This window comes from Schistocerca piceifrons, unplaced genomic scaffold (assembly GCF_021461385.2).
Source record: "Schistocerca piceifrons isolate TAMUIC-IGC-003096 unplaced genomic scaffold, iqSchPice1.1 HiC_scaffold_444, whole genome shotgun sequence".
NCBI lineage: Eukaryota > Metazoa > Arthropoda > Insecta > Orthoptera > Acrididae > Schistocerca > Schistocerca piceifrons.
Window position 1 is genome coordinate 94,642 of NW_025728672.1, and position 17,636 is coordinate 112,277.

Consider the following 17,636-nt stretch of genomic DNA (forward strand, 5'->3'; position numbering starts at 1 on the left):
TCCATGTTTTGGCCTTCGAACTGTCGTTTGTCGCCCACCTTCCGAAGCTTCGACCGAACGTAATCGGGGAAAACAGGCACATGATGCAATTACTGTCGGCACCGGAATAAAGGGAGAAGAGGCACTGGTCCGTTGTTGGGCTGCTACCAGCGTCAGTGGGAAGTCGGTGAAGTCGCCAGTTGCGCCAGAAGCCAGAAATTACCGTAGTACGCCTACACACGCGTTCCAGTTATTTACATTGCTTGCAGCCGCTCCATCCACAACGAGCGTGAGCCCGGATAGCTCAGTCGGTAGAGCATTAGGCTTTTAACCTAAGGGTCCAGGGTTCAAGTCCCTGTCCGGGCGAAGATTTTAACGTTTCCGTAATGGCTCGTCTCGTAGCGATGGTAGCCCTGCCGTAATCAGTGCACGGAGTTCGTTTCCTGTCAACATTCTGCGCAGACCGGTTGGATTTTTCACGATTCCAGGGAAACTTGGGTTACGAGCAGTCGTGGCCGAGTGGTTAAGGCGTCTGACTAGAAATCAGATTCCCTCTGGGAGCGTAGGTTCGAGTCCTACCGACTGCGTCGGATTTTTCTTTTTTTTGTTTAAGAACAACGAGCAGAAAATTTCGCAGATTGCCTGTCGTTTTGGTACCTCTCCACACCTCGCCTCTCACAGCCGTTTATAGTGCCTGTCCTTTTGATAAGGGCGAATTCCAAGCGTCAGCTTTCGCGTCAGCCGAGCAAAGTCGGGACAAGTCGGGACATACTACAGGATGGTCTGCGTGGAGCTACGACGAAAAAAACCTTCATTTAACAGCACGCGGCTCACATACTCATACGAAAAAAACTAGCGCCACTTGCGGTGGCCGGGAATCGAACCCGGATCAACTGCTTGGAAGGCAACTATGCTCACCATTACACCACCACCGCACAGCCGCTGCTCGCAACGCCCCGCTGTGTCGCCTTCCTGCCCGCCAGCAGCGGCCCACGGTGATGGTAGCTGCAGGCGCTTTTCGAGGTAGGAGGGTGCATCCACACGCATTCGGGTAGCGCCTCCACGCACGCTGCGTCTTTGGGCAAGACTAGTCGCCGCGGCCGCAAGGTTACTCACACGATAGAGATGAGCATTCGTTTTAAGGCAGTGTAGTGGAGCACTCCGCGTGTGTAGCAGTTTTTTCGGTTGTATCCGACGTCGCTGGGTGGCAATCCCACTTTCCCCTGCAGAAAAGTGCTCGGGCAGCTCGACGAGCATCGCTGGTTCAATGGCATGTGCCTCAGTAGTGCAGTAGGCAGCGCGTAAGTCTCATAATCTTAAGGCTTGCCGGCACGATAGCTCAGCGTGTTCGGTCTGAGAGTTATCTGCCCTCTGTAATAAAAGACCGAGTCAACGATGAACTTGAACGGGCGCCATCGGACGTCCGCCCCCAACAAATGCAACGAAAGAAATGAGAAGAAAAAAAAAAAAAAATTGGTGAATGCTCGCTTAGCATGCGGACGGCCCGGGTTCGATTCCCGGCCGGTGCATCGTTCTGCTGTTCTCGCTATAATGCTGCCGCGCCGATTCCTCGCCTGAGCTGCGTCAGCCTCAGGAATGTATAGCAGGATTCGCTGTGAGAGGAACCATACACGCAGCACGCAATAGACCGTACTTGAACGGTCGCATGCTATTTCTGAACTCTGACGTCGGCCTGTCCCAACAGGCCGCTGTGTTCAGGTGCCGCAAGGGCGATGTACTGTAACCTCGGGCAGTGCTGCGTTCCGTTGAAAAAGCTGCGGCAGCAGTTTAATCTAGCAAGTAGGGAAAGCACGTGTAGCAACACAACAGATTCTTGAGAAAGCGCGAACTGTCTATCTCTAATATGAGAGACTTACCAAGTTTTCTGTAACGTTACTTGCAACGTGCCTCGGTAGCGCAGTAGGTAGCGCGTAATTCTCATAATCTTAAGGTCGTGAGTTCGATCCTCACCCAGGGCATTTAATTTGCTGTACATCATGGCTGAATTAACGGCGTTGCTGTTGCTAGGGAACGAACTTAATTGTCGTTCGTTATCCATAAGGAGTCTACGCCTCAGCGTCAATACGTTTATTTCCAATTATGACAACGTACAACTTTGATCTTTCTCTTCCCTTGTTAGGAGTAAAATAATGAATAGTCAATTTCGGGCTGTGCGCCATGCCAGTCTGTAGGCGCAAATATGCTCGCAAACGGAGAACTGCACTGAGTCCAGATTCAGCACGAAATACGAGAGGAGACGGAGAAAAGCTGACGCTTATCAAGCAAATCCGGTGTGGTCTAGTGGCTAGGATACCTGGCTTTCACCCAGGAGGCCCGGGTTCGATTCCCGGTACCGGAACGGAAGTTTTTGCGCACACAACGCTCCATGTTTTGGCCTTCGAACTGTCGTTTGTCGCCCACCTTCCGAAGCTTCGACCGAACGTAATCGGGGAAAACAGGCACATGATGCAATTACTGTCGGCACCGGAATAAAGGGAGAAGAGGCACTGGTCCGTTGTTGGGCTGCTACCAGCGTCAGTGGGAAGTCGGTGAAGTCGCCAGTTGCGCCAGAAGCCAGAAATTACCGTAGTACGCCTACACACGCGTTCCAGTTATTTACATTGCTTGCAGCCGCTCCATCCACAACGAGCGTGAGCCCGGATAGCTCAGTCGGTAGAGCATTAGGCTTTTAACCTAAGGGTCCAGGGTTCAAGTCCCTGTCCGGGCGAAGATTTTAACGTTTCCGTAATGGCTCGTCTCGTAGCGATGGTAGCCCTGCCGTAATCAGTGCACGGAGTTCGTTTCCTGTCAACATTCTGCGCAGACCCAGGGAAACTTGGGTTACGAGCAGCCGTGGCCGAGTGGTAGTTCCGCTTGCGACGCCGTGCAGGTCGCACGTGTTGTGCCTTCGCTCCGCAATAGCGTGTGCAAGCCGTGACTACTTTCTTTGTTTACGTTGTTTGCTAGATTTGCTGTATTGTGCTTCCGTCAGTTCACTTTTAGTGTTTTGTGACGTTTTGTGTTAGCGGTCTCGACCGTTTAATAAGTGGATATGTCGTCCAGGTTGTTCCCAAGGAAATGTACTCTGTGTTTCGAATTTGACAAGTCTACACGTCATGTTCAACCGAGTTCCATGGAAGTTCACGATTTCATAGTGGATGTCATTGGTATTACGTCTGACCAGGTTCATACTGCCTATTACGACACAGATCTCTACTGTTTCTTCGTCAAGTTGTTAAACCCTGTGTTACTGGAGAGGATTCTGTTAAAACATGGTAGCCGAGCTGAGTTCCGTCATCGTGACGCCTCGGTGAGTACTGTTCTCATATCCAATGCTGATGTAGAATACAAAAATGTCCGTGTGTACAACCTGCCGCCGGAAGTTGAAAACTGTTATTTACGTGAGATTTTGACGAAGTATGGGGAGGTCAAGCAAATCCGTAACGAACGTTGGTCTAGTCAACATCGGTTACAGTGTTTTAGTGGCGTCCGGTCAGTCGAAATGCACGTCAAGCAAGATATCCCCTCCCATCTTATTGTTTGTGGGTATAAAGTTCATGTCACGTACAGTGGGCAACCAGGCACATGCTTTATTTGTAATGAAACTGGCCACTTGCGTACGAACTGCCCTAAACGTGTATTTGTTCTCAAAAATACTTTGGAACAGCGTAAAAAGTTGACATTGGCCGATCTTGTTAGGGAGGCTCCAATCACGGACATCGAACGCCCTCGTGATAGTGAAATATTGCCCCCGGAGCCTGGTTTGCCTGTTGCCGACTTTCCACCCTTTCCTTCAAAACCGGTTACAGATACGCCTTCCTCCAAATCTGACGTGCAGCTGCTGAGCCACAAACGGCGCAGAACGTGTGATGATGATAGTCCGGACGAGGCTCTCCAGGAATTAGAACTCGACGTCCCAAAAGAGATGCCGGTTACGGTTACTGACTCAAGTTTTTCTGAACCGTCGCACGCAGCTGTCGACGCTGCGGCTATTGACGTCATTCCGAGTGACGTACAGGCAGCTTTGGCACCACAACAGCCGAGCACGCCGCCTGAAGTCGCGACGTCACCACAGGCCGACTCACAACAAGCGCGTGCTTCCGATAAGCATAACGAGGAAGGCAGTACTTGTGTACAAACTGAAGGAAGTCAAAGTCCGTCTACAAACAAACACGAAGTTCGTGCTAGTGACAACAAACAAACTTGTCCACCTTCTGAGTCAGTTCTTTCTGCAGATCAGATGGCTGAGGCGTCACATCACGTTATGGATTGCGAAGTCACTCAGGACCCTCCCACACCTCCGTCTGCCGATGTGTTCCCTAGCAGAGCACGTAGTAGGACCAAAGTTCAACCGAACGTCAACGCAGTACGGAAGAAAAACAAACCCAACGACACACAAGTGACTGTTCGTGATCCTCCCGACAATGCAGCCCATTCCGAAGTTTCTCTGACATTGTAATGCGACCAGTGTTGTTTAGTGACCCTTTACGTACCTCACTGTAATAATGGCACAAGCGTACAAATTCGTCTCCCTGAACATAAATAAGATTCGATCTGATCTCAAAATTGCGGCCCTACAGCAGTTTCTATACGAATCTGACGCTGATATTGTGTTGTTGCAGGAAGTTACTGTTTTAAATCTCTTCATCTCTGGTTTTAAAACCATATCAAACGTTGCTCCTGAGGAAAGTACAGGTACCGCACTTTTATTACGGGAAGGTATTCCAGTTGGGGAGATCGAGTTTTTAGATTCCGGTCGAGGAGTGAGCTGTAAAATTTTTGATGTAACCCTTGTTAATTTATATGCCCCATCAGGCAACAGCAACAAATTCGAACGGTCACGTTTTTATAAGGAGGATGTTACATATCTGTTGAGGAGCAGTCCTCAAAACCTGATAATAGGAGGTGACTTCAACTGTGTTCTACGTAAAAACGATCAGTCCCCTAATTTTAATTACTGTAAAGAACTGCACGAGCTCGTTAAGAATATTAAGCTGAAAGATGCTTGGGAACTGAAGTATCCTACTTTAGTTAAATTCACTTTTTTCACCGTTACTTCATGCAGCCGTCTGGATAGGATTTATCTATCGGACTGTATCAGTGACAGACTCCTAGCGGTTGACGTAATCCCGGCTAGTTTTACCGACCATTGCGCTTTTACGGCAACGGTTCACTTAAATCGACAGCCTACCAAATTATTTCGTTCCCCGTGGATGTTAAACATATCGCATCTGGCGGACGCTGAGTTATTTGACGTTATCAGGCATGTGTGGGAAACTTGTTTGCGTTCCATCACTTTTTATCCGACTAAAGCGATGTGGTGGACCACTGTTGCCAAACCAAAGCTTCGAAAAAGTCTCATTTATTATAGTGCTCAGAAAGCACGCGCCTTCAAGAGGACCTTTGAGTTTTACTACACTGTGCTGCGACAACTGTATGATTCATCCACTGCGACCAACACTAACTTTCCGTCAATTCAACGTGTCAAGGCTAAACTTGTCAGCTTGAAGCGTCAACAATTGGAAGGTCTGAAAGTTAAATCCAAACCTAAATCTGTTTTAGCCGACGAAATGACATCTATGTACCATTTATTCAAGCATTTATCACGTCGCCGCCGGGCTTTCATTGATGTTTTGGAAAGAGATAATGGGGAATTACTCTCTACTCAAGCGGCCATTATTAGTGAAATTCACCAACATTTCCAACGACTGTATTCCAGTGAAATTGTCAATGAACCTGCTGTCAGTGCAGTGGTCAATGTTTTTGATAGGGCGATTACTCCTGCTGACAATGTCGACTTTTTATCGGATTTCACTCCCGAGGAAGTTTTAGCCTTGATCTCTGAATCGCCTTCCTTTAAATCGCCTGGTCCTGATGGTTTGCCCAAGGAATTTTATATCAAATTCTGGAATGTCCTTGGTGGTACTTTTACTGAAATTGTTAATGAAGTCATGAGTGGTGGTCCTCTTCCTGCCGAGTTCAAGGTGGGTAGAATTGTTTTAGTCCCGAAGAGAACTGGTCACAAGCGAGTTGATAATCTCCGTCCAATCACATTGTTGAACTTTGATTATAAAACGATTGCCCGAGCGATTAATAGCAGACTGACCCCCATCCTTGGGAAAGTTATTCATTCACACCAGTCTTGCCTTCCAGGGAGATCCATTATGACTCCGGTTGCAGAGTACAGAGACGTTATTTCAGTAGCGGCCGTAACCAACATCAAATGTGCTTTCCTTTTTCTTGACTTTTGCAAAGCTTTTGACCGCGTTAGTCATCACTATTTAGAACGCATCCTGCAACGAATTGGACTCGAAGAACGAGCTGTGGCAGTCATTCGGCATATGATAACAGGCATTACTGCTAGGATCACCGTTAACGGTCAGCTGACCCAAGCTGTTGGTATACGACGAGGTGTACCGCAAGGCAGTCCGTTGTCGATGTCGCTCTTTGTTTTGTCGCTCGAGCCATTTCTGAAGAGATTGTGTATCACATTAACTGGCCTTTCTGTCTTAGGGAGCAATCTTACTGTGAGGGCTTACGCCGATGATGTTGCTGTTATCCTACGTCATGAGTCTGAAGTGGCCCAATTGCGGGCTGAGATTGATACTTACAGCACTGCGTCTGGAGCGAAACTCAGTGAGGGTAAATGTAAGGTTCTAAGCTTACGGGGCTTCGAATCTCTTGCTATACCGTGGGCACAGATCGTCGAACAACATGTTGCTCTGGGAATCATCATCGATAGGTGTCCTTTACGTATGGCAGCTAAAAACTGGAAACTTACTGCCAATCGAATACAGGGAGCTATAGTGGAAAACACCTGGCGATCGACAAATATCCTCCAGAAGATCAGGATTTTGAATACATACATACTCTGTAAAGCTTATTATGTCGCTCAGGTGTTCCCTCTTCCCAAAATGCAAGCCCATAAGATCATGCGTTTGTCCAGTAGGTTTGTGTGGCTCGGTCATATTTTTAAGTTAACCTATACCACACTGTCTAAGTCAGTGCAAGCTGGGGGCCTGCAACTCAATGATATCCGTCGAAAGGCGACAGCACTCTATATAAAACGAACAACTGTGATAATTACCACGATGCCCCATACTATCACATCGAAGCTGTTTCGCATTGTTCGCCCTAAATGTATGAAACCGCCAATTGACATCGGGAAACTAAACTTTCAATTGCAACATGTCGGTGTTTATTACCTCGAAATGAGTTACTTAGGTGACAGTGTTTCCACAAGTCCTTGTCTCACGACAGTGTTCTTAATTGCTCAGTGGCAGAAGTACGAAGCTCCAAATACAATTGAAATGCACTACCCAAGAATCGTCTGGACGGCAGTGTGGACCAATATTACTCTCAAAATTCATTCTTCCGATGTGCTTTCCGCCTGGTATAAAGTTGTCCACAATCTTATTCCAACCAACGAAAAACTCAACCGCATTGGCTTAAGTGCTACTGACAACTGCCTCAAATGTGGATTAGTAGACACTCTGAGGCACAGGTTTACTTGCTGTGGACATCAGTTCAACTGGCATTGGGTGCGGAAACGATTGGCGCTGCTCACACGTAGCACTGAAAGTCTTTATACAACTGATATCCTCCTGTGGCCTGATACACGGTTTTACCCCAAAACGAAAAACAATACTGTTATGTGGATGCTGGGACATTTTGTCAATTATGTCATAACGCAACACGGAGAAGACAATATTACTGCCTTTACTGCTTATATGGCAACGGCATATTGGCGAAGAAACCAGTTCCCACACATTAAGAGGGATTTTGGCAATATGTTAACAATCCTGTTTGAGAAACAGGGAATTGGGTGATTCTAAAGTAAATCCGCGATTCCTGTCACCATTTCCATGGTGAAGTTCCCAGGTACAAGACAACAGTGAATAATATTTCGTTATCATTTCGCCTATGGCGCTTGAAGAACCTGAAGTTTTCTTTCTTATTCCTCATTATTTGTTTTTTGAGGGAAGAGACATCTCTTTTTTTTTTTTTCCTCTCTTCTTGGTTTTGAGAAAGATTTCTAATTTTCGTTGGCACTTATATTCCAAAAGAAGAAGCAATGAGCTCCTTGTAATCACGAAGAAATTGAATTCCTTTTTTGTGTACTGTTGTACGATGCCAGTGAATCTGGAGACATTGATTTCATTTGATTATAGCTGAAGAAGCTCGCCAAGGAAGGCATTCATGGAGAGCGCAAGGAGGGCTGTAAGGGGAGAAGGGAGGCCCTAAAAAAAAAAAAAAAAAAAAAAAAAAAAAAAAAAAAAAAAAAAAAAAAAAAAAAAAAAGTGGTTAAGGCGTCTGACTAGAAATCAGATTCCCTCTGGGAGCGTAGGTTCGAGTCCTACCGACTGCGTCGGATTTTTCTTTTTTTGTTTAAGAACAACGAGCAGAAAATTTCGCAGATTGCCTGTCGTTTTGGTACCTCTCCACACCTCGCCTCTCACAGCCGTTTATAGTGCCTGTCCTTTTGATAAGGGCGAATTCCAAGCGTCAGCTTTCGCGTCAGCCGAGCAAAGTCGGGACAAGTCGGGACATACTACAGGATGGTCTGCGTGGAGCTACGACGAAAAAAACCTTCATTTAACAGCACGCGGCTCACATACTCATACGAAAAAAACTAGCGCCACTTGCGGTGGCCGGGAATCGAACCCGGATCAACTGCTTGGAAGGCAACTATGCTCACCATTACACCACCACCGCACAGCCGCTGCTCGCAACGCCCCGCTGTGTCGCCTTCCTGCCCGCCAGCAGCGGCCCACGGTGATGGTAGCTGCAGGCGCTTTTCGAGGTAGGAGGGTGCATCCACACGCATTCGGGTAGCGCCTCCACGCACGCTGCGTCTTTGGGCAAGACTAGTCGCCGCGGCCGCAAGGTTACTCACACGATAGAGATGAGCATTCGTTTTAAGGCAGTGTAGTGGAGCACTCCGCGTGTGTAGCAGTTTTTTCGGTTGTATCCGACGTCGCTGGGTGGCAATCCCACTTTCCCCTGCAGAAAAGTGCTCGGGCAGCTCGACGAGCATCGCTGGTTCAATGGCATGTGCCTCAGTAGTGCAGTAGGCAGCGCGTAAGTCTCATAATCTTAAGGCTTGCCGGCACGATAGCTCAGCGTGTTCGGTCTGAGAGTTATCTGCCCTCTGTAATAAAAGACCGAGTCAACGATGAACTTGAACGGGCGCCATCGGACGTCCGCCCCCAACAAATGCAACGAAAGAAATGAGAAGAAAAAAAAAAAAAAATTGGTGAATGCTCGCTTAGCATGCGGACGGCCCGGGTTCGATTCCCGGCCGGTGCATCGTTCTGCTGTTCTCGCTATAATGCTGCCGCGCCGATTCCTCGCCTGAGCTGCGTCAGCCTCAGGAATGTATAGCAGGATTCGCTGTGAGAGGAACCATACACGCAGCACGCAATAGACCGTACTTGAACGGTCGCATGCTATTTCTGAACTCTGACGTCGGCCTGTCCCAACAGGCCGCTGTGTTCAGGTGCCGCAAGGGCGATGTACTGTAACCTCGGGCAGTGCTGCGTTCCGTTGAAAAAGCTGCGGCAGCAGTTTAATCTAGCAAGTAGGGAAAGCACGTGTAGCAACACAACAGATTCTTGAGAAAGCGCGAACTGTCTATCTCTAATATGAGAGACTTACCAAGTTTTCTGTAACGTTACTTGCAACGTGCCTCGGTAGCGCAGTAGGTAGCGCGTAATTCTCATAATCTTAAGGTCGTGAGTTCGATCCTCACCCAGGGCATTTAATTTGCTGTACATCATGGCTGAATTAACGGCGTTGCTGTTGCTAGGGAACGAACTTAATTGTCGTTCGTTATCCATAAGGAGTCTACGCCTCAGCGTCAATACGTTTATTTCCAATTATGACAACGTACAACTTTGATCTTTCTCTTCCCTTGTTAGGAGTAAAATAATGAATAGTCAATTTCGGGCTGTGCGCCATGCCAGTCTGTAGGCGCAAATATGCTCGCAAACGGAGAACTGCACTGAGTCCAGATTCAGCACGAAATACGAGAGGAGACGGAGAAAAGCTGACGCTTATCAAGCAAATCCGGTGTGGTCTAGTGGCTAGGATACCTGGCTTTCACCCAGGAGGCCCGGGTTCGATTCCCGGTACCGGAACGGAAGTTTTTGCGCACACAACGCTCCATGTTTTGGCCTTCGAACTGTCGTTTGTCGCCCACCTTCCGAAGCTTCGACCGAACGTAATCGGGGAAAACAGGCACATGATGCAATTACTGTCGGCACCGGAATAAAGGGAGAAGAGGCACTGGTCCGTTGTTGGGCTGCTACCAGCGTCAGTGGGAAGTCGGTGAAGTCGCCAGTTGCGCCAGAAGCCAGAAATTACCGTAGTACGCCTACACACGCGTTCCAGTTATTTACATTGCTTGCAGCCGCTCCATCCACAACGAGCGTGAGCCCGGATAGCTCAGTCGGTAGAGCATTAGGCTTTTAACCTAAGGGTCCAGGGTTCAAGTCCCTGTCCGGGCGAAGATTTTAACGTTTCCGTAATGGCTCGTCTCGTAGCGATGGTAGCCCTGCCGTAATCAGTGCACGGAGTTCGTTTCCTGTCAACATTCTGCGCAGACCCAGGGAAACTTGGGTTACGAGCAGCCGTGGCCGAGTGGTAGTTCCGCTTGCGACGCCGTGCAGGTCGCACGTGTTGTGCCTTCGCTCCGCAATAGCGTGTGCAAGCCGTGACTACTTTCTTTGTTTACGTTGTTTGCTAGATTTGCTGTATTGTGCTTCCGTCAGTTCACTTTTAGTGTTTTGTGACGTTTTGTGTTAGCGGTCTCGACCGTTTAATAAGTGGATATGTCGTCCAGGTTGTTCCCAAGGAAATGTACTCTGTGTTTCGAATTTGACAAGTCTACACGTCATGTTCAACCGAGTTCCATGGAAGTTCACGATTTCATAGTGGATGTCATTGGTATTACGTCTGACCAGGTTCATACTGCCTATTACGACACAGATCTCTACTGTTTCTTCGTCAAGTTGTTAAACCCTGTGTTACTGGAGAGGATTCTGTTAAAACATGGTAGCCGAGCTGAGTTCCGTCATCGTGACGCCTCGGTGAGTACTGTTCTCATATCCAATGCTGATGTAGAATACAAAAATGTCCGTGTGTACAACCTGCCGCCGGAAGTTGAAAACTGTTATTTACGTGAGATTTTGACGAAGTATGGGGAGGTCAAGCAAATCCGTAACGAACGTTGGTCTAGTCAACATCGGTTACAGTGTTTTAGTGGCGTCCGGTCAGTCGAAATGCACGTCAAGCAAGATATCCCCTCCCATCTTATTGTTTGTGGGTATAAAGTTCATGTCACGTACAGTGGGCAACCAGGCACATGCTTTATTTGTAATGAAACTGGCCACTTGCGTACGAACTGCCCTAAACGTGTATTTGTTCTCAAAAATACTTTGGAACAGCGTAAAAAGTTGACATTGGCCGATCTTGTTAGGGAGGCTCCAATCACGGACATCGAACGCCCTCGTGATAGTGAAATATTGCCCCCGGAGCCTGGTTTGCCTGTTGCCGACTTTCCACCCTTTCCTTCAAAACCGGTTACAGATACGCCTTCCTCCAAATCTGACGTGCAGCTGCTGAGCCACAAACGGCGCAGAACGTGTGATGATGATAGTCCGGACGAGGCTCTCCAGGAATTAGAACTCGACGTCCCAAAAGAGATGCCGGTTACGGTTACTGACTCAAGTTTTTCTGAACCGTCGCACGCAGCTGTCGACGCTGCGGCTATTGACGTCATTCCGAGTGACGTACAGGCAGCTTTGGCACCACAACAGCCGAGCACGCCGCCTGAAGTCGCGACGTCACCACAGGCCGACTCACAACAAGCGCGTGCTTCCGATAAGCATAACGAGGAAGGCAGTACTTGTGTACAAACTGAAGGAAGTCAAAGTCCGTCTACAAACAAACACGAAGTTCGTGCTAGTGACAACAAACAAACTTGTCCACCTTCTGAGTCAGTTCTTTCTGCAGATCAGATGGCTGAGGCGTCACATCACGTTATGGATTGCGAAGTCACTCAGGACCCTCCCACACCTCCGTCTGCCGATGTGTTCCCTAGCAGAGCACGTAGTAGGACCAAAGTTCAACCGAACGTCAACGCAGTACGGAAGAAAAACAAACCCAACGACACACAAGTGACTGTTCGTGATCCTCCCGACAATGCAGCCCATTCCGAAGTTTCTCTGACATTGTAATGCGACCAGTGTTGTTTAGTGACCCTTTACGTACCTCACTGTAATAATGGCACAAGCGTACAAATTCGTCTCCCTGAACATAAATAAGATTCGATCTGATCTCAAAATTGCGGCCCTACAGCAGTTTCTATACGAATCTGACGCTGATATTGTGTTGTTGCAGGAAGTTACTGTTTTAAATCTCTTCATCTCTGGTTTTAAAACCATATCAAACGTTGCTCCTGAGGAAAGTACAGGTACCGCACTTTTATTACGGGAAGGTATTCCAGTTGGGGAGATCGAGTTTTTAGATTCCGGTCGAGGAGTGAGCTGTAAAATTTTTGATGTAACCCTTGTTAATTTATATGCCCCATCAGGCAACAGCAACAAATTCGAACGGTCACGTTTTTATAAGGAGGATGTTACATATCTGTTGAGGAGCAGTCCTCAAAACCTGATAATAGGAGGTGACTTCAACTGTGTTCTACGTAAAAACGATCAGTCCCCTAATTTTAATTACTGTAAAGAACTGCACGAGCTCGTTAAGAATATTAAGCTGAAAGATGCTTGGGAACTGAAGTATCCTACTTTAGTTAAATTCACTTTTTTCACCGTTACTTCATGCAGCCGTCTGGATAGGATTTATCTATCGGACTGTATCAGTGACAGACTCCTAGCGGTTGACGTAATCCCGGCTAGTTTTACCGACCATTGCGCTTTTACGGCAACGGTTCACTTAAATCGACAGCCTACCAAATTATTTCGTTCCCCGTGGATGTTAAACATATCGCATCTGGCGGACGCTGAGTTATTTGACGTTATCAGGCATGTGTGGGAAACTTGTTTGCGTTCCATCACTTTTTATCCGACTAAAGCGATGTGGTGGACCACTGTTGCCAAACCAAAGCTTCGAAAAAGTCTCATTTATTATAGTGCTCAGAAAGCACGCGCCTTCAAGAGGACCTTTGAGTTTTACTACACTGTGCTGCGACAACTGTATGATTCATCCACTGCGACCAACACTAACTTTCCGTCAATTCAACGTGTCAAGGCTAAACTTGTCAGCTTGAAGCGTCAACAATTGGAAGGTCTGAAAGTTAAATCCAAACCTAAATCTGTTTTAGCCGACGAAATGACATCTATGTACCATTTATTCAAGCATTTATCACGTCGCCGCCGGGCTTTCATTGATGTTTTGGAAAGAGATAATGGGGAATTACTCTCTACTCAAGCGGCCATTATTAGTGAAATTCACCAACATTTCCAACGACTGTATTCCAGTGAAATTGTCAATGAACCTGCTGTCAGTGCAGTGGTCAATGTTTTTGATAGGGCGATTACTCCTGCTGACAATGTCGACTTTTTATCGGATTTCACTCCCGAGGAAGTTTTAGCCTTGATCTCTGAATCGCCTTCCTTTAAATCGCCTGGTCCTGATGGTTTGCCCAAGGAATTTTATATCAAATTCTGGAATGTCCTTGGTGGTACTTTTACTGAAATTGTTAATGAAGTCATGAGTGGTGGTCCTCTTCCTGCCGAGTTCAAGGTGGGTAGAATTGTTTTAGTCCCGAAGAGAACTGGTCACAAGCGAGTTGATAATCTCCGTCCAATCACATTGTTGAACTTTGATTATAAAACGATTGCCCGAGCGATTAATAGCAGACTGACCCCCATCCTTGGGAAAGTTATTCATTCACACCAGTCTTGCCTTCCAGGGAGATCCATTATGACTCCGGTTGCAGAGTACAGAGACGTTATTTCAGTAGCGGCCGTAACCAACATCAAATGTGCTTTCCTTTTTCTTGACTTTTGCAAAGCTTTTGACCGCGTTAGTCATCACTATTTAGAACGCATCCTGCAACGAATTGGACTCGAAGAACGAGCTGTGGCAGTCATTCGGCATATGATAACAGGCATTACTGCTAGGATCACCGTTAACGGTCAGCTGACCCAAGCTGTTGGTATACGACGAGGTGTACCGCAAGGCAGTCCGTTGTCGATGTCGCTCTTTGTTTTGTCGCTCGAGCCATTTCTGAAGAGATTGTGTATCACATTAACTGGCCTTTCTGTCTTAGGGAGCAATCTTACTGTGAGGGCTTACGCCGATGATGTTGCTGTTATCCTACGTCATGAGTCTGAAGTGGCCCAATTGCGGGCTGAGATTGATACTTACAGCACTGCGTCTGGAGCGAAACTCAGTGAGGGTAAATGTAAGGTTCTAAGCTTACGGGGCTTCGAATCTCTTGCTATACCGTGGGCACAGATCGTCGAACAACATGTTGCTCTGGGAATCATCATCGATAGGTGTCCTTTACGTATGGCAGCTAAAAACTGGAAACTTACTGCCAATCGAATACAGGGAGCTATAGTGGAAAACACCTGGCGATCGACAAATATCCTCCAGAAGATCAGGATTTTGAATACATACATACTCTGTAAAGCTTATTATGTCGCTCAGGTGTTCCCTCTTCCCAAAATGCAAGCCCATAAGATCATGCGTTTGTCCAGTAGGTTTGTGTGGCTCGGTCATATTTTTAAGTTAACCTATACCACACTGTCTAAGTCAGTGCAAGCTGGGGGCCTGCAACTCAATGATATCCGTCGAAAGGCGACAGCACTCTATATAAAACGAACAACTGTGATAATTACCACGATGCCCCATACTATCACATCGAAGCTGTTTCGCATTGTTCGCCCTAAATGTATGAAACCGCCAATTGACATCGGGAAACTAAACTTTCAATTGCAACATGTCGGTGTTTATTACCTCGAAATGAGTTACTTAGGTGACAGTGTTTCCACAAGTCCTTGTCTCACGACAGTGTTCTTAATTGCTCAGTGGCAGAAGTACGAAGCTCCAAATACAATTGAAATGCACTACCCAAGAATCGTCTGGACGGCAGTGTGGACCAATATTACTCTCAAAATTCATTCTTCCGATGTGCTTTCCGCCTGGTATAAAGTTGTCCACAATCTTATTCCAACCAACGAAAAACTCAACCGCATTGGCTTAAGTGCTACTGACAACTGCCTCAAATGTGGATTAGTAGACACTCTGAGGCACAGGTTTACTTGCTGTGGACATCAGTTCAACTGGCATTGGGTGCGGAAACGATTGGCGCTGCTCACACGTAGCACTGAAAGTCTTTATACAACTGATATCCTCCTGTGGCCTGATACACGGTTTTACCCCAAAACGAAAAACAATACTGTTATGTGGATGCTGGGACATTTTGTCAATTATGTCATAACGCAACACGGAGAAGACAATATTACTGCCTTTACTGCTTATATGGCAACGGCATATTGGCGAAGAAACCAGTTCCCACACATTAAGAGGGATTTTGGCAATATGTTAACAATCCTGTTTGAGAAACAGGGAATTGGGTGATTCTAAAGTAAATCCGCGATTCCTGTCACCATTTCCATGGTGAAGTTCCCAGGTACAAGACAACAGTGAATAATATTTCGTTATCATTTCGCCTATGGCGCTTGAAGAACCTGAAGTTTTCTTTCTTATTCCTCATTATTTGTTTTTTGAGGGAAGAGACATCTCTTTTTTTTTTTTTCCTCTCTTCTTGGTTTTGAGAAAGATTTCTAATTTTCGTTGGCACTTATATTCCAAAAGAAGAAGCAATGAGCTCCTTGTAATCACGAAGAAATTGAATTCCTTTTTTGTGTACTGTTGTACGATGCCAGTGAATCTGGAGACATTGATTTCATTTGATTATAGCTGAAGAAGCTCGCCAAGGAAGGCATTCATGGAGAGCGCAAGGAGGGCTGTAAGGGGAGAAGGGAGGCCCTAAAAAAAAAAAAAAAAAAAAAAAAAAAAAAAAAAAAAAAAAAAAAAAAAAAAAAAAGTGGTTAAGGCGTCTGACTAGAAATCAGATTCCCTCTGGGAGCGTAGGTTCGAGTCCTACCGACTGCGTCGGATTTTTCTTTTTTTGTTTAAGAACAACGAGCAGAAAATTTCGCAGATTGCCTGTCGTTTTGGTACCTCTCCACACCTCGCCTCTCACAGCCGTTTATAGTGCCTGTCCTTTTGATAAGGGCGAATTCCAAGCGTCAGCTTTCGCGTCAGCCGAGCAAAGTCGGGACAAGTCGGGACATACTACAGGATGGTCTGCGTGGAGCTACGACGAAAAAAACCTTCATTTAACAGCACGCGGCTCACATACTCATACGAAAAAAACTAGCGCCACTTGCGGTGGCCGGGAATCGAACCCGGATCAACTGCTTGGAAGGCAACTATGCTCACCATTACACCACCACCGCACAGCCGCTGCTCGCAACGCCCCGCTGTGTCGCCTTCCTGCCCGCCAGCAGCGGCCCACGGTGATGGTAGCTGCAGGCGCTTTTCGAGGTAGGAGGGTGCATCCACACGCATTCGGGTAGCGCCTCCACGCACGCTGCGTCTTTGGGCAAGACTAGTCGCCGCGGCCGCAAGGTTACTCACACGATAGAGATGAGCATTCGTTTTAAGGCAGTGTAGTGGAGCACTCCGCGTGTGTAGCAGTTTTTTCGGTTGTATCCGACGTCGCTGGGTGGCAATCCCACTTTCCCCTGCAGAAAAGTGCTCGGGCAGCTCGACGAGCATCGCTGGTTCAATGGCATGTGCCTCAGTAGTGCAGTAGGCAGCGCGTAAGTCTCATAATCTTAAGGCTTGCCGGCACGATAGCTCAGCGTGTTCGGTCTGAGAGTTATCTGCCCTCTGTAATAAAAGACCGAGTCAACGATGAACTTGAACGGGCGCCATCGGACGTCCGCCCCCAACAAATGCAACGAAAGAAATGAGAAGAAAAAAAAAAAAAAATTGGTGAATGCTCGCTTAGCATGCGGACGGCCCGGGTTCGATTCCCGGCCGGTGCATCGTTCTGCTGTTCTCGCTATAATGCTGCCGCGCCGATTCCTCGCCTGAGCTGCGTCAGCCTCAGGAATGTATAGCAGGATTCGCTGTGAGAGGAACCATACACGCAGCACGCAATAGACCGTACTTGAACGGTCGCATGCTATTTCTGAACTCTGACGTCGGCCTGTCCCAACAGGCCGCTGTGTTCAGGTGCCGCAAGGGCGATGTACTGTAACCTCGGGCAGTGCTGCGTTCCGTTGAAAAAGCTGCGGCAGCAGTTTAATCTAGCAAGTAGGGAAAGCACGTGTAGCAACACAACAGATTCTTGAGAAAGCGCGAACTGTCTATCTCTAATATGAGAGACTTACCAAGTTTTCTGTAACGTTACTTGCAACGTGCCTCGGTAGCGCAGTAGGTAGCGCGTAATTCTCATAATCTTAAGGTCGTGAGTTCGATCCTCACCCAGGGCATTTAATTTGCTGTACATCATGGCTGAATTAACGGCGTTGCTGTTGCTAGGGAACGAACTTAATTGTCGTTCGTTATCCATAAGGAGTCTACGCCTCAGCGTCAATACGTTTATTTCCAAT

The 17,636-nt window shown here is 47.2% G+C and overlaps 12 non-coding genes across 12 annotated transcripts; 9 read left to right on the forward strand and 3 right to left on the reverse strand.

The window, feature by feature from the left end:
• The first annotated feature begins 272 nt into the window (after positions 1-272).
• Trnak-uuu lies at positions 273-345 on the forward strand. The gene has a single exon. It is a non-coding gene; the product is annotated as a tRNA-Lys (tRNA).
• Positions 346-484: 139 nt separating this feature from the next.
• On the forward strand, positions 485-566 carry Trnas-aga. Its single transcript has one exon. It is a non-coding gene; the product is annotated as a tRNA-Ser (tRNA).
• A 276-nt stretch (positions 567-842) lies between these two features.
• On the reverse strand, positions 843-914 carry Trnag-ucc. Its single transcript has one exon. It is a non-coding gene; the product is annotated as a tRNA-Gly (tRNA).
• A 971-nt stretch (positions 915-1,885) lies between these two features.
• Trnam-cau lies at positions 1,886-1,958 on the forward strand. Its single transcript has one exon. It is a non-coding gene; the product is annotated as a tRNA-Met (tRNA).
• A 308-nt stretch (positions 1,959-2,266) lies between these two features.
• Positions 2,267-2,338, forward strand: Trnae-uuc. Its single transcript has one exon. It is a non-coding gene; the product is annotated as a tRNA-Glu (tRNA).
• Positions 2,339-2,634: 296 nt separating this feature from the next.
• Positions 2,635-2,707, forward strand: Trnak-uuu. Its single transcript has one exon. It is a non-coding gene; the product is annotated as a tRNA-Lys (tRNA).
• Positions 2,708-8,622: 5,915 nt separating this feature from the next.
• Positions 8,623-8,694, reverse strand: Trnag-ucc. The gene has a single exon. It is a non-coding gene; the product is annotated as a tRNA-Gly (tRNA).
• Positions 8,695-9,665: 971 nt separating this feature from the next.
• Positions 9,666-9,738, forward strand: Trnam-cau. Its single transcript has one exon. It is a non-coding gene; the product is annotated as a tRNA-Met (tRNA).
• Positions 9,739-10,046: 308 nt separating this feature from the next.
• On the forward strand, positions 10,047-10,118 carry Trnae-uuc. Its single transcript has one exon. It is a non-coding gene; the product is annotated as a tRNA-Glu (tRNA).
• A 296-nt stretch (positions 10,119-10,414) lies between these two features.
• Trnak-uuu lies at positions 10,415-10,487 on the forward strand. The gene has a single exon. It is a non-coding gene; the product is annotated as a tRNA-Lys (tRNA).
• A 5,913-nt stretch (positions 10,488-16,400) lies between these two features.
• Positions 16,401-16,472, reverse strand: Trnag-ucc. The gene has a single exon. It is a non-coding gene; the product is annotated as a tRNA-Gly (tRNA).
• Positions 16,473-17,443: 971 nt separating this feature from the next.
• On the forward strand, positions 17,444-17,516 carry Trnam-cau. Its single transcript has one exon. It is a non-coding gene; the product is annotated as a tRNA-Met (tRNA).
• Positions 17,517-17,636: the final 120 nt, after the last annotated feature.